The sequence below is a fragment of the Cottoperca gobio genome, chromosome 15, assembly GCF_900634415.1.
Source record: "Cottoperca gobio chromosome 15, fCotGob3.1, whole genome shotgun sequence".
In the NCBI taxonomy this organism is placed as follows: domain Eukaryota; kingdom Metazoa; phylum Chordata; class Actinopteri; order Perciformes; family Bovichtidae; genus Cottoperca; species Cottoperca gobio.
The window spans coordinates 2,145,884-2,162,843 of NC_041369.1; positions in this window are offsets into that span (position 1 = coordinate 2,145,884).

Genomic DNA, 16,960 nt, shown 5'->3' on the forward strand with positions numbered 1-16,960 from the left:
GCAGTAAAGGTACACTCAGGGGTCAGGGGTGTCAAACATATGGCCCGCGGGTCAAAACCGGCCCGCCAGAGGGTCCAATCCGGCCCAGTGTAAAAGTTACAGAGAAGACATTAACTGCAATTTTTCAATAAAAGTAACTTAACCTTCTTCACGGCGGGCATAACTTGCAAAAGAAATGCATACTGATGATTTAACATTTTCCCCTGGGGCCAATTATTTACATTGTATAAGTTGTCTCCACTTTTCATCATTTAACAATGTTGCTTTCTAGACAGCCATGGCTGCTTATATATTATTATTTGTTTTGTATTAGTTTAATGAACTATTACAGACTTTTTAAACTAACCAAATTTAGCGCTGCACTTTCAAATATTCCATTGAAGGATGTCTCCTACTGTGTGCAGTTCATTCTGTTTTCATGAAATACTGTATTTATTATATATATTATAATATATAGTTATCTCAGCTCATACAGTAAGCTATACTGACTTTAAAATAGGATGATTAAAATCTTGATTTATTCCATGAAATTAAAGATGACGTTCCCAATATTGGCTTTTTTTCTAAAGGTCAATACGGGCAAGTAATGTAATTGTTGTAAAATATTGTCAGTGTCATGGAGGAAACAGTGGACATTTGTCTAATCATAAGGAAAAATTCTAAGAAAGTATAAAAGAAAGAAAGAAGAACTGTGAAATTTGACTTAACGGATCTAAAGTTTTAGTTCTTAAGCAACATTCAATTGTAAAACAGTTATTTCAAGTGTCCCTTCCATCATAGGCATTATGATATAGTCTATATTCTAATGCTCTTACAGCTTCAGAGTGAATAAACATGAAAGACGGGGGACTTTTTGAAAAGCAATTAAGAGATGTTATCTTTTTCTCTTCTCCTCCATCAGTCATCCATTCTTCACACAGAAAGACGGAGGGATGTGGGGGCAGAAGAAAGACTGGTCAGTTTACAGTGGCCACCACTTAGCCTGTGAAAATGGTCAATGTGGGATCGAGAGGGAGAAAAGTAAAGAGGAGGAAAGATATGAGGGGCCAGTAAAGGAGGGGGGCTGGAGTGGAAGGAAGGCAGCGAGCAGTGTCAGATTTCATTGTTAGTTTGGAGAGTGCCGGATTCACTTCCTTATGTGTGACTATGTGTGTAATCACGCCGTTAATGCCTTTATATTGAATTTGATTATTTGTCGTATTTTAGTTTTGGTTCATTTAAGTAGTTCTGGCACACTTCACACCAAGTGGACTCTATTTTAGCCTGTTGTAACCATCATGTCAACATCAAGTGTTCATCAGGGTCATCGTGATTAAGCCACTCGGGAATCATATACATATTATTGTACAGGAGCCGGGTATTATTGGTGAGACAGGTGAATAGGAATGTTTGGGTCTACACCGCTCAAAGACTGCTGCTATATAGTACAGTTAAAAACTAACAGCAGCTAACAGTATAAGGACACTTCAACAAATATTACCTGTACTGTGACAATTCCCATAGTGTTCCATTTTCTAGGGATGGAAATGTAGGTTTGTCTGTTGGTGGAGCACTTTGTTCAGTTGTCCTTGGAAATGTTGATCAGTCTCCCTGTCCTCTCGACACATACATAGGAGTTTCACTTAGTTTGTGGTGGCAGGAGTATTTTCCTCGGCACCCAAAATGATATGATGTAATTTTGACAAATGATTTGGAAAGTTTCAGATTGATTAATTTTGGTTCAACTAGAGTTAAAACTAGATTGACAAATCAGCAAGAAGAAACGTCCTATTTCTATTTTAGATAAGTGCCTCTGTGGAGTCGCCACATGTCAATTGGTAAGTAACAAAGTAGTCTTCCTGCAGTAAAAAGACCATCCCTATCTAGGAATAAAGTTTCAGAGCCAACATAGCTCAGCCCCCTCCCCCACCGTGGGTGCACATTCCAGGTGCTCTTTCCCATTGCCAAGGTCCCAATAATTAAGTCTGCTCTTTTCCCTTGCGGGGGGTGTCATGAAGGTTTTTTGACTCTTCATTTGCAACCAATTTACCTTGGGTGTCCCTGCCCGGAGAGTAGGTGTCACCAAAAATCAAAGAGAAAGCAGAGTCATGACTGACCCTGTTATAAGTAGTGTGCAAACACGTGACAAAACTGTGTGACGTATGTGTGCGAAGCCATGTTTGGTTGGAAAACAAATCAACAATGGCGTCTAAAGCGAACAACAACAACTCCAACTTCTTCAAAGTATTCTGACTCTCTGGAGTCCTCTGCAAAGGCAAGATTCAGAGAAAAAGTCCAAATTTGCGGCCTTGACCCGTACACGCTAAAGCCGTCGGATTATATTGAGGATTTAGATTCATTACCGCCGATTGAATATCCTGATATTGTGAACTACCTTGTGCTACAAACGTCGTGGGCAACCAACGCACAAATGAAGGCGTACAAGAGCTTAGATGCTTATAATGTCTTTGTTTCTGGCTGGGTTGGTAGTCTTCTTACCAAACCAGTGAAAGATGACAGGGTGCTCGTCCATGCCCGTGTAAATCACTCTCAAAGAGCTCGAGATACACCGCTCAAGCCGTGGTTTGTGAGTGAGAAGAGCGGCGATGTTACGCCATAAAGCTTTGCCGCTTCTCCTAGTGACGAGAAGTAAGGTCTTACAGCGTTCGGGTATATCATAAGCACAAATGTTTAACGTAAACATTGAAAACATAGCTCTAGCATGAGCTCTTACCAGACGCCACACACACGGGTGAATTGTGCTTTTTCTTCTGTTAAATCCTGACGAGTTATGTTGCTAAAACACAGTTTACGGCGTTCGGTAGAGAGCAATTCATCCCTCTTTTGTGGATCGATTTTTGATGATTGTAGGAAATCTAAAGAACCGTTTCTCTGGGTCACGAGTAGCGTTATGACCACAATTATACACTGCGCACACGATTGGCATTTTCTTTCAATCTTAGACGTTTAAATACAAAGAAAATTACGAAGCGTTGCAGCAACTCACACGTGAACGGGCGCAGTCTTGGTTGTGTATATCATCCAACATGGCTGATTTACGGTCACATGCACACCATCTATACCTTGAATTTACCAATAGTGATTTAAGCTTTGTGGAAAGTAGGGGTGGACTGATACACAATTGATACAAACACCGATGTGTAAAATATGTCCAAATACCAGTAATTTAGAATTCTAATCCTCTTTTTTTCATTCATCTATACTTTCTCTTTTTTGACCACACCATCATTTCTGTCACACGGATGTTGTATTTGTACTATGTTGTTTATCCTGTACACACGACATCTATTGCACGTCTGTCCGTCCTGGGAGAGGGATCCCTCCTCAGTTGCTCTCCCTGAGGTTTCTTCCATTGTTCCCCCTTTAATTATAGGGTTTCTTTTAGGAAGTTGTTCCCTGTGCAGTGTGAGGGTCTAAGGACTGAGGGTGTCGTATCCTGTACAGTCTGTAACAAATGTGTCATTTGTGATATTGGGCTATATAAATACATTTGATTTGATTTGATTTGTAAGTGTCACCTTTATTTTGCGATTTCAGTTATTTGTAAAGGACCATTGTGGGGGAAGTTACTATTAGAAATGGAATATAATATTCACAACTGGGTTTTCATTAGTGTTTAATCACCTGAAGAATAGTTGTGTTTGTGTTACCTCAGAATGAGCCCTTTATAGCTGCGTAGTGAGTGGGTCCTCTTCACAGAGTCCACCATGTTGCACCGCCATGTTTCTACAGTAGCACAGAACAGACCAATCATACACTGCCTCTACAGAGGGCCTTCCCCGTTTTAGAACATTGTAGTTCTGCGAAAAGCTTGTAAAACTGTGGTAATGCAAACCACTGCCTAAATTTCTATTGCTACTGAAGTAGTGTTACAGTAATGATGGCCTCTGAGCGAGGTCAAAGTCCTGAAAGATACCGACGTTTCCACGGTTTTGCACTTGGCCTTACCACAGTCTTGTAAAGGGAGGGGTGAGCATATTCTGTTGGTTCCAATATGCAACCTGCAATGCTAGATGCCGACAAATCCTACAAACTGTCCCTTTAAAAGTCATAATGGAAGTCTTACTAGACCAGCAACAACATTTGTGTACCACAAACATAGCACAAGTCTGAATTTAATGTTGTCATATTCACACAATTATAATCTCTTATACACAAAGAAAATAAAATATGTTTCACAAACCTGGAAACAATGAGCAATGGCGGTGTACCAACCACCCGTCTTATTCAAGTGGAAAAAACCCACTGACCTTGACTGTGTTTGTGTGTGTCAACCAAGAGACACAGTTTATTCTGACCGGATCACTTATCTCACTCACTTTTTTCTCACACACACACAAACACACACACACACACACACACACACACACACACACACACACACACACACACACACACACACACACACACACACACACACACACACACACATGCACTGTGTGTCCTTCCACTATCATACTGGAATGTATAACAGGCTCTCAAACTCCAGATGAACTTGAATCTGGTTAATTAGTAGAGAAAGTGGAGAGTTGGGAGTTGGAGAGATGGTGCCGGAGTAGCAAGCACATGTTATTTATGTATAAAGCCTTTTTCAAACACAACTCACAAAGTGGCCATGCTTTAAGGAAGAACACTCATCTGTATACATTTTTTTAGTGATCCCCTGACTTTTCATCTAGCACCACCATCAGGTCAACATTTCAATTTGTCCAATACTTTAGTTGATGACCAAAATACCTGCAAAACTACATACATCCCCGTCGGCCTCAGCTGCACTTTGTGTTTAATGCAAATTAGCTAACGTTAGCATCCTAACACGCTCAATTTATTAACAAGCGTAGGTATTGTAACATCATACCTGCTAAACACCAGCATGTTAGCAGAGTCACTATGGGCATATTGCCATGCTAGAATTAGCATTCAGCCTCATTATCAATGAGTAACTGCATTGACATCACATTTTGAAAGAACAGTGAAATGGTTGCTTTTATTTCACTTTTATTTATTATTATATTTTAACAACAAAATACTAGACAAAAAAAGAAGACAAAATCACACCATAATAATAAACCACAATTTAACATAGTGTGTGTTCTGCCCTTATATAAATAGAATAAAACATATATAACTTAATTCTACATAAAACATAAATATATTCAACTCAGACAATTTGTCAGGAATAAACACTATGCTCCTTTTTGTTTTACCTTTTTGTTTTCTGTCAAGCAGATTGTCTCCGTTTGTCGAGAGCATTAGTGGTGGCTGCTAAAGATCTACTATGTCAATCATTAACTGTCAGGTCAATGTTTAGGATAGACTAGTATCTGCGGTCAGCAGTGGCGAAACTGCTGGAGGATTTTTAAACAACAGCACCAAGAAAGTTTATTACTCAGTCATAAACAATTTTAAAAAGGCAGTTTGTAATTTTGTTATAATTTTCTAATAATTTCTCTGGACACTTCCTGCAAATAATGTTATTAATATTAATTACAGAGAAAATATAAATTTCCTTGAAAGAAAAGCTTAATTTAAACTAAAGTAAATATTAATTCATTGAAATTATTGAAAACTTTATTCTTCATAAATGTGACACTAAATATGCTTACCTCTAGACACATTTGACATTGTTGCATGTACAGCTGATTTGCTGCATACCAGTGGAAGTGAGTCTCAGGCTAGAAGACTCATGTATGTACTGCACCAAACACTGTCTGCAGTTTCCCTGTAATTAATACAAAATAACATAGTTCTTTCCACAAAATGTATTGTAACTATCATTAAATTATACACCTGTGAAATAGAACTTTACCAAAAAGGCATTATACAACTAAAATGTCCTTTAACCCTCTATGGTACGGTAGGGTATGGTAAAAAAAATGTTTTTGTCATAGAATAGACTAAATAGACATAATCTAAAGAAATTTCCAATAAATCATTTTGGGGGGTCTTTTTTTGGGGTACGTTGCCTTGAGGCAACACCGTACCATAATGGTAAATAATGAAAAAAGAGTGTTATTGTTTCAAATTTGAACAACATTTATTTAAAAACACATGGAAAATACTAAATAGCCTCAACAGATTAAAATGCATGCCACTTAAAACATGAAAATAGTTATTTTTAATATTTGAACAAGATTACAGGTCTGAATGTTGCCTGCAGGCAGCATTGTACCATTGTGGATCCACCCATTGGAATGAATGCGTCGAGAGTTTAAGCATATTTTATCTAACTATCTCACTGCTTATGGAAATTCATGAAGCAGTTCTTCTCAGCAGTGAAGTATAGATAAGTGACACATTTTGAACACTGCACTTTCCCTATACCCTTACAAACAGGGTATTTGCACCGGCCCTTTTCCCCCACCCACAGAGGCCTAAGGTCAGGGTTGACCTGACACAGAGGCAGGGGCTCTGCCCTTCTTCTCAGCCAGGTCTCAACATTCTGTGATGGTCTCCCCTCTTCTTCAAGTCTTTCCTCTCGTTGCAAAGGCAACTTGCAACTTCAGCTTTGAATTTCAGCAAGCTGTACACTTTTCTTTGGGATGCCAAAGTCTTGCAGTCCCTGCGGTACAGGAGCCATGTGTTCACTAGAGTTAAATCCATCATTTATCCAATTTACCTTAATGGTACGGTGTTGCCTTTAGGCAACATTTGCATTTTTAGCAAGTTTCCATTACTTAGTTAGCTAATAAAGTACATTAAACTATTATAAATTAAGCTTTACTCATCATGTGAAAAAAAAATTCCAGATTGAAAAAGGGCAGGAAATTTCGTTTTCAGACCATTTTTGTGCAGATAAATGGCTGAGCTGATCCTTGTGCAACAGACTGCCAAGAAAGTCTTCAGCATGGCCCCCAGAGACTCAAGTGACAAATGTAAACACTGCAATTGGTTCCTTATGGTCCTGCCTCTTATTAAAAGTATTGCATTATACCTGGGCATGTATTGTGTGAATGTAAAAGGCCAAAAATGGGTATGTTGCCTAGAGGCAACAAGGTACCATAGAGGGGTAAGTAATTCATAAAGAAGATGAATTATATCCACCTTTCTGAACAGTGACAGTGTAATGTGAAGGAGTAGGGGACAGCAGACATGCAGCATATGCTCCTATAGGGACAACAGATAATATAATTTCTCTGTGTCCTTCTGTCTCTGCTGGTGGGGCTGTAGAGGAGTCCAGTCTTTATCTATATGTCTGCAGCTGACAACAGCACAAAAGCACTTCCATCATCCAGTAACACTGGACTTCCAGTTAAAAGCCCATCATCATTCATAAGCTTTTAGTTCTCATCAAATCTTTACGACAGCGAAGCCGTTCCCTTTCTGGTTAGAGCTTCACATGTGCGCGCGTTCACAGTCACATGATCACAGCGCATGCACTCACAGACACAAACAACTTCAGCTTCCCAGAGGAAGTCCAGGACTCTGAGTTTAGATAATAGCAGTTTATGGTGTGTGTGTGTGTGTGTGTGTGTGTGTGTGTGTGTGTGTGTGTGTGTGTGTGTGTGTGTGTGCGTGTGCGTGTGTCGTGTGTGTGTGTGTTTGTGTGTGTGTTGGCGGAGGACAGGTCTAATCATGATTGCTTTTCCTGGAATGTGCGTTGTGTTGTGGTTTCACCTGACGAGCCGCATTAGTGCAGTGGAGGGAGTGACAGGAGGAAGGAGGGGTGAGAGATCATCGTCCTCCTCTTGAATAATTGTTTTAGCACATTCTTGTTTACTGCCTAACCACTATCAAAGTCAATGAAATGACTTGTCTGCATTCATGGGTAGAAGAGCTTCTGCTTTAAGTTAACTCAGGGTACGATAAGTTAAGATAAGCCTTTATTAATCACCAGAGGGGACATTTGGTTTTGCAGCAGAAAATACAAGTACAGATAAATTGCAAATAAATCAATAACACAAGGTATATAAAACTAAAATAAGACTAGAAGTAAAAATAATAATATTAGATTAGATAAAAAAGCAATTAAAGACAGAACTAAATGATAAAGTGAACCTCCAAAAGACATTTAGTTTAGTCAGCAGCTACTCATCTCCCTCTGCACTGCCATCTGGGGCCGCAAACAACTGAAAAGGATGTTTTTAAATCAGATAATATGTTGTATAAAACTGTAACAAAACTAGTGACTATGTTACAATTTTAAATTCTTTAAAAATAATATGTTTATCAACACACTCTGCAAAGTCCATATTAGGCCATTATGGGAAATATTTTTAAATACTTTCACATTCTTTCGCAATAGTTCCTTCCCATCCCATTATCCTCCTGTCCTTCTCTGTATTGTCAGCAACTACTTTAGAATACATCGAGTTACGCATGTGAAGTAGTCACTGATGGTAAAAGTACATCCTCTTACATTACACCTCTGATGCAGAGAAACACTGAGAGTGGCATACTGTAATATGGCAACATGAATCAAGAGGAATAAAATAAATAATGCTGGTTTCATTGTCAAAAGGGCATTCACTTCATCTAAAATATTACAAAAATACCAAAATATAAAACAAACAAACACAGTTCTTCAGGCGTACAGCTTCTCGCTCCCTCCAACTCGTACTGATGTGTATACTGTTCTGTGTATACAGGACTGTCTCAGAAAATTAGAATATTGTGATAAAGTTCTTTATTTTCTGTAATGCAATTAAAAAAACAAAAATGTCATGCATTCTGGATTCATTACAAATCAACTGAAATATTGCAAGCCTTTTATTATTTTAATATTGCTGATTATGGCTTACAGCTTAAGAACTCAAAAATCCTATCTCAAAAAATTAGAATAGTTCCTCAGACCAAGTAAAAAAAAAGATTTATAACAGCAAAACAAAATCAAACATTTGAAAATGTCCATTAATGCACTCAGTACTTGGTTGGGAATCCTTTTGCACGGATTACTGCATCAATGCGGCGTGGCATGGAGGCAATCAGCCTGTGGCATTGCTGAGGCGTTATGGATGCCCAGGATGCTTCAATAGCGGCCTTTAGCTCATTAGCATTGTTGGGTCTGGTGTCTTTCAGCTTCTTCTTCACAATACCCCACATATTCTCTATGGGGTTCAGGTCAGGGGAATTGGCAGGCCAATCGAGGACAGTAATGCCATGGTCAGTACACCAGTTACTGGTGGTTTTGGCACTGTGGGCAGGTGCCAGATCATGCTGGAAAATGAATTCCTCATCTCCATAGAGCTTTTCAGCAGACAGAAGCATGTAGTGCTCTAAAATCTCTTGGTACACAGCTGCATTTACTCTGGGCTTGATGAAACACAGTGGACCAACACCAGCAGCTGACATGGCTCCCCAAACCATCGCTGACTGTGGGAACTTCACACTGGATTTCAAGCAACTTGGATTTTGCTCCTCTCCAGCCTTTCTCCAGACTCTGGCGCCTTGACTTCCAAATGAAATACAAAACTTGCTTTCGTCTGAAAAGAGGACTTTGGACCACTCTGCAACTGTCCAGTGCTTCTTTTCCATAGCCCAAGTCAGACGCTTCTTCCGTTGTCTTGAGTTCAGAAGTGGCTTGACCATGGGAATACGGCTATTGTAGCCCATTTCCCGGACACGTCTGTGAACAGTGGCTTTTGATACCTGGACTCCAGCTTCAGTCCACTGTCTTTGAAGCTCCCTCAAATTCTGGAAGCGACTCTTCTTCACAATGCTGTTAAGGCTGCGGTCATCTCTCTTGGTTGTGCAGCGTTTCCTGCCACATTTCCCCCTTCCAACAGACTTTTTGTGGATGTGCTTTGAAACTGCACTCTGTGAACAGCTTGCTCTTTGAGACATTTCTTTTTGTGTCTTACCCTCCTGATGGAGGGTGTCAATGATGGTCCTCTGGACAGCAGTCAGATCAGCAGTCTTCCCCATACTTGTGATTTAGTTTACTGAACCAAGCTGAGTGTTTTTCAAGGCTCAGGAAACCCTTGCAGGTGTTTCGAGTTAATTAGACGATTCAAGTGATTCGTTGAACACCCTACTAGTATACTTTTTCATGATATTCTAATATTTAGAGATAGGATATTTGAGTTTTCTTAAGCTGTATGCCATAATCAGCAATATTAAAATAATAAAAGGCTTGCAATATTTCAGTTGATTTGTAATGAATCCAGAATGTATGACATTTTTGTTTTTTTAATTGCATTACAGAAAATAAAGAACTTTATCACAATATTCTAATTTTCTGAGACAGTCCTGTATACCTCTGCCCTAATACAGCTGCTCCCATCCAGGAAATATCTGGACCCAGGAAAAATACTTGGTAAATATATACGTATATATCAAAATGCTCTGGGTAAAATGATGGATGACTTTGGCTTAAAGCATTCTAAAAGAACCGCCATTAATGTTCAAATACAAAAAAATGTCGAGCAGAACAGTTATAACCAAATAAAAAGAAAAGGCGATTTTAACCAAAACAATATCAGATCAAGACAACAATCAGTTTTTAAAAAAAGGCATAATATCAGCACAAAATAGTAATAATTGAGACTACCTCTCATTTTAAAGACCCAGGCAGATTATTTTGTGATGAGTATTACGAGCATCATGATAACAGAAACCTGTTTCACAGAATACAAAGTAGTCGACAGTACAAAGGAAACTGTGATAAGGGTTTTAAATGAGTGATGAAACATTCGTAATCACACTCATGAGAGAGTGTGTGTGTGTGTGTGTGTGTGTGTGTGTGTGTGTGTGTGTGTGTGTGTGTGTGTGTGTGTGTGTGTGCCAGGCCCCTGAGGCCTTGTGAGTCATGCTGTGATGGAGGAACTCGGACTGAAGTTGTGTTGAAAGATTCCTCATGTGGTGAGCGGGGACTTCTGTGTATTCTATTGTTATAGGCTGAAGATGAAACCCTGCTCTACTTCCTTTAAAAGGTGACATAATATGCAAAAACATACTTTTTGGGGGCTTGTGTACATACATTTGAGCATCTGGAGTGCCTAGCAACCAACACATTGTGAAATAAGATGACCAGTCAGTTGTTTGTGGAATGTAAACGTGTTCTAGTAGAAACCCAAAATACAAGTATGAACCTGAACATTAGCATAATATGTCTCCTTACACCAACCTCAACCATCTGCATGTTTAGGTACTTTTGAGAATATACACTATTAATAGAATAGAATAATAAATAGAACGAGAGTAGTGTTGCTGTGGTTACCTGATGATTAATAATCACTGATAAACTGATAAACAATTGTACAAAGTCTCAGCTAATCAGAAACATTTACAGTAATTTCCATGTCGATTGGCAATTTAGCTATCACACTAGCTGCATGTTTGTGTTTTGTTAGTTTAGATTTCCAGATGCAAAGGCTTGGAGACAACAGCATGGAGCCAAAAGTCACATGACTCAAAAGTTGATATACTGGAAATGTTGACACATGAAGGAGTGGCCAAATATCTTGTGCCTATTCCCACACAGGCCATAACCCCCTGAAATGCAGGGTCATTTCCTGTCATGTACTATGTGAGGGAACAACTGCTTCTCTTTTTTTGTGCTGCTTTTAATACAAAGTGATAGCAGCGATATTCACTGAACCAGTTCATTACGCACAATAATTGACAGCTAAGCTAACGCGACACAAAGAGACCCATGTTACACTTCTTACTAAAGGAAACACTAACCAGAAGAATGACTTTTGAGTTAGCTGGAAATTGTATGTTGTTAAAGGATGATGCTGTATTTCTCTCATTGTTAAAGAATCCAATGAAAACACCAAACACCCACAATTGATTAATCCTAATTACAAGTATTATGTGTGTATCCAAAGCCTGATATATTGTATTCCTCTGTGCCACAGAGCTTTATTAATCCACTATTGTCCACACTGTTGCACTGGGTGACATGTTCCTTCATTACCATGAACACACACACTCGTTTACTATGAGACATACAAATGTGAAATAAATATAATAGAAAACATTCAAATACTTGCTATGTTCTGAGTTTTATATCAGCAAATGCAGTTTTTTTGTTAATTAACTGTGTGAAGAAACAAACAAACAAAAATAGTTATAAAACAATAGTAATAGTTTTTGTATACATAGCACTTATCAATATTGCCTAAGCTTTGTCCCCACACAGTGGATGAGACAGTCCCTGATGGGGTTCGGGTTCCCCGAGCATTCAGCAGTGTCTCCATCAGCACTGTATCTGCTGACATGGCATACTGGTTCTGTTTACGTTCTCACTCCAGATGTGTGTCACCAGCGTTTAAATGTCTACTCTGATCATGTTTAGTGTGAACACACTTTTCTTAAGCTGTGAATATCTAAAAATATATATCACTCATATCAGACCAGAAGACTTCCTCTGCATGCTTAATTCCCCCTCTTAGGTAAGGTGAAGAGTGCCCGAGGACAAGGCCTGTCAGCTGTTTATCTCTGAGAAAGCTCCTGACCACACCCTACACCTTAACCTCTCTTTATCCTCAGTGTGTGTGTGTTTATCTACCAGTCTATTGTTATGGCTCTGTGAGTGTAGGCGTGGTTCCTCTTTACAATTACAGTCATTGATTTTATTCAACACAGGGAGCAAATCCACCTTCAACACAGAGAGACCAGGGCACACATTACACTTTACTCTTCATCTAGTAACTCATAGGGGTTCTGGAGGAGATAATACAACAGTACCCAGTGTTAGTTATCCACTTCTGACTCTTTATACACAGCCTATATCCTGACCATGTGTGGATAATGCTTTCTGTTGTGCCTTCCGGCTCAGACACATCTCTGCCTGTCAGTCGGGCTCACAGCCAAGCTGGCACTGGGCGTCCTCTATTCCAATGCAAATGGAAGAAAACTCTCAACTCGGAAACAGACAGTCAGGCAGACACACACCCAGAGGCCTTTACAGGAACCAGCGGCTTGTTACTCATTAGAAATGTAGAAATGAACTAGACAATGACAACACCAGAGTGCTTTCAACTGTAACTGCAGGTATGTTCTTCTTTTACAGTTGAGAGGATCACAACTGCCTGGAGATACAAACACATTAAGAGCAAGCCAATTCACTAATTTCTTCTTCTAATTTAAAGTCTAACTGAAATCACATTTAGTCATTTTGTAGTCAAAAATAATGTCATCGTGTTTTTTAAATGTAATGTTAATACATTTGTATCATTAAAAGGAAATATCAGAAAAACATGTCATCTCAGCCGACTGAAGGTGTCTCTGTCTGAGTTTGATTGACAGCAGCTGGCAGAGTGCCGGTGTTACAGCGTAGGGAGCGAGAGACACGCTTGTGATTTTCACTGTTCACCAGAGGTGGAAGAAGTACTCAGATATTGTACAAAAGTAAGAATACTACGGTGTAAAAATACTCCGTTACAAGTAAAAGTCATGCATTCAAAATCTTACTTGAGTAAAAGTACAAAAGTATTAGCATCAAAATATACCAAAAGTAAGAGTACTCATTATGCAGAAGGGCCCATTTCAGAGTCATATATATTAAATTGTTGGATTATAAATAGTGATGTGTGTATCACATCAATGTTGCACATGGTAAAGGTGTGGTTTATATCATGATTTATATTTGACTACAAAGTAGCAAGTAACTAAAGCTATCAAATAAATGTAGTGAAGTAAAGTTAAGTTAAGTACTCAAGTTAAGTACAAGTACCTCAAATGTGTACTTAAGTACAGCACTTGAGTATATGTACTTTACAGGTCATTACAGTGGGTACTTAGTTACATTCACCACTGCTGATCACACGTGCACTACATTCAGGAACATTTGCTTAACGCGCCTTTCCACACATGCCATGGAACAGATGGAGCGAGGGACCGTCCTCCACAGCACCTTTACATCCTACATGTAGACATGAGCAATCTGTTTCAATCCAACCATCACATAAGAAGTCATCTGTTTCTTTAGCTTTCAAGATGCTCACCTTTTTTCACCAGCCACCACTTCAGCTTGATTGCTGGAAACTGTTTTCAGTTTGAACTCTTATACGTGGCCATTAATGAGATTAGTGAGATTGAACCCGACTGTCTGTATGTGAGTGAGAGAAAAACAGAAACAACAACAAAAAGGTAAAAAGCTCCACAGAGCTACAGAGAAAGGTGATGATTCTCAGAAGGTTTGGAACTATGACAAACCCGTTCACTTTAAAGGCTCATTTAATTTAATAATATCAAATAAAAATAAAAGGACTCTCCTGGGCTCATTTGTTGTGTTTCTTTTCCAATAGGCATGACTGACTAAATGTTTGAGAAGTACCTCACAGGCACATGGCACGGGTCTTGGGTCTCCTGTCTTGAATCCCTGTGCAGCTGATGTGAACTGAAACTGGCGTGTTAGTGAAAGTAACAAAGGCAGCAAGAAGGTTTTCATCCTATCTGAACAACAGGCCGCTGCAGACGGGGGCGGGTTGTGACTTACAGTCATACACAGACGGGAATGTGGCAACACCTGAATCATCAAACTATCCAATGTGAAGTAACCGCATGACACTGAGCGGACATTTATGATCAACTTGTTAAGTATTGCGATGACGAAGAATTTCTGTTTCTTCATTAGAAATTCGGTCTTGACTGTCTTTATTGTTTTTGTGAGGAAGTCAACAGAAAAAATTAAAGTAAATCTCAGCCATGTTGAATGCAGTCCATTGACATATTGTATAGGTATGAAGATGCAAGAGTTCCACTCCCTCTGCTGGGCAACCGTGGATACAACAGCTACTGTTCTGTATGGCAGACTTACTTTGGGACAGTTTTTATGTATACTTGTGTAATATTATCTATGCACGATAAAAAGATTCATTACCTTGGAAATTATTCTTTCTATTTGTTTTTTCAAAGTGAAGGAAGGAAAGCTTGTGTGCTTTGTATACGGTGTTTGTTGGGTGTATGTGTTGGTTTAAGTTGGCTGGTATAAACACTTTAGTGTCAACAAATAAAGTTATTATATTTGTTTTCATTTGTTGAACAAAGTGGAATCTAGCACTTTTGTTTGGGCTAAAGCGTGTAGAGTCCATCATTACTTAAAGTTACCAATGTAATGCTGATTCTCAATATGTCTTTCACCCCTGGATAACTGCACTCAGAGGTATTCACTTCTTTGATGCGGCCACGAAACAAATCATCTTAAGTTACAATGTGACTCTGGAGTCACTGTAACTGTATGCAGGCCTGATGAGTCGTGCTCTTTGCTGTAATTATATTCTCTGCAGATGATTACAAATACATAAACACATACAACAACAAGACCAGACTGTAGTTTGTCTTAACTTTATTTAATTATGACCCATGAACCTTTACGTTATTATTGTATACGTAAGGAGTATAATAGGACCTTTTATTTCGTACGTTGATATAAGGTAAGGTATAAGTAGTATTCGTTAAGAGCTCACTGTGTTACGCTGGTTTACGTTGATATAAGGTAAGGTATAAGTAGTATTCGTTAAGAGCTCACTGTGTTACGCTGGTTTACGTTGATATAAGGTAAGGTATAAGTAGTATTCATTAAGAGCTCACTTTGTTACGCTGGGGTGCGTTGATATAAGGTAAGGTATAAGTAGTATTCGTTAAGAGCTCACTGTGTTACGCTGGTGTAAGTTGATATAAGGTATAAGTAGTATTCGTTAAGAGCTCACTGTGTTACGCTGGTGTACGTTGATATAAGGTATAAGTAGTATTCATTAAGAGCTCACTTTGTTACGCTGGGGTGCGTTGATATAAGGTAAGGTATAAGTAGTATTCATTAAGAGCTCACTGTGTTACGCTGGTGTAGCGTTGATATAAGGTAAGGTATAAGTAGTATTCATTAAGAGCTCACTTTGTTACGCTGGTGTAAGTTGATATAAGGTAAGGTATAAGTAGTATTCATTAAGAGCTCACTGTGTTACGCTGGTGTACGTTGATATAAGGTAAGGTATAAGTAGTATTCGTTAAGAGCTCACTGTGTTACGCTGGTGTACGTTGATATAAGGTAAGGTATAAGTAGTATTCGTTAAGAGCTCACTGTATTAAGCTAGTGTATGTTGATATAAGGTAAGGTATAAGTAGTATTCGTTAAGAGCTCACTGTGTTACGCTAGTGTATGTTGATATAAGGTAAGGTATAAGTAGTATTCGTTAAGAGCTCACTGTGTTACGCTGGTGTACGTTGATATAAGGTATAAGTAGTATTCTTTAAGAGCTCACTGTGTTACGCTGGTGTACGTTGATATAAGGTAAGGTATAAGTAGTATTCATTAAGAGCTCACTGTGTTACGCTGGTGTACGTTGATATAAGGTAAGGTATAAGTAGTATTCGTTAAGAGCTCACTGTGTTACGCTAGTGTACGTTGATATAAGGTAAGGTATAAGTAGTATTTGTTAAGAGCTCACTGTGTTACGCTGGTGTACGTTGTTTTGAGCATGTTCAAAATTACCGGACGTACCCAACGTGTGCTTCATAAGATATGCAGACGTTACACATAAATTACGTGACATTAGACATACGTGAATACTTACATACGTAAATATAGTACGTAAATACCTACGTGACTACGTTAGAGGTACGTTAGATATAGACTACGTCGACTGACGGTGAACTCTACAGCCAATGTGTTGATAACGATGTATTGATCAGCTAGCGTTTTGGGAGCTTATTGGGGTTTGAATATAGTATATAGGGTCCCTGTGAGTAGCTCATCCTCACTTCTTCACAGCACGTCTTGATGAATACATCAACCCATCATCAGAGAGCATGGAGGATGCTGAGAGGCTGCGACAAGACTACATTCTGTTCTCCAGCATCAGCATGACGTCAACCAGATGGCACTTTTCCAGCTCCGTTGGCCAGACGCTCTGATACGTTTTAAATAAGTAAGTGATACACTATCAATAGGTTAGACATACGTATAATAAATTGTTATGTATTCGTTATGTATACGTCAGCTACAACACCGCTGTGGAAAAGTTGGACTTGAGCTAATTTTCATATACGCCGGCATACGTTTCTGCCATACGGA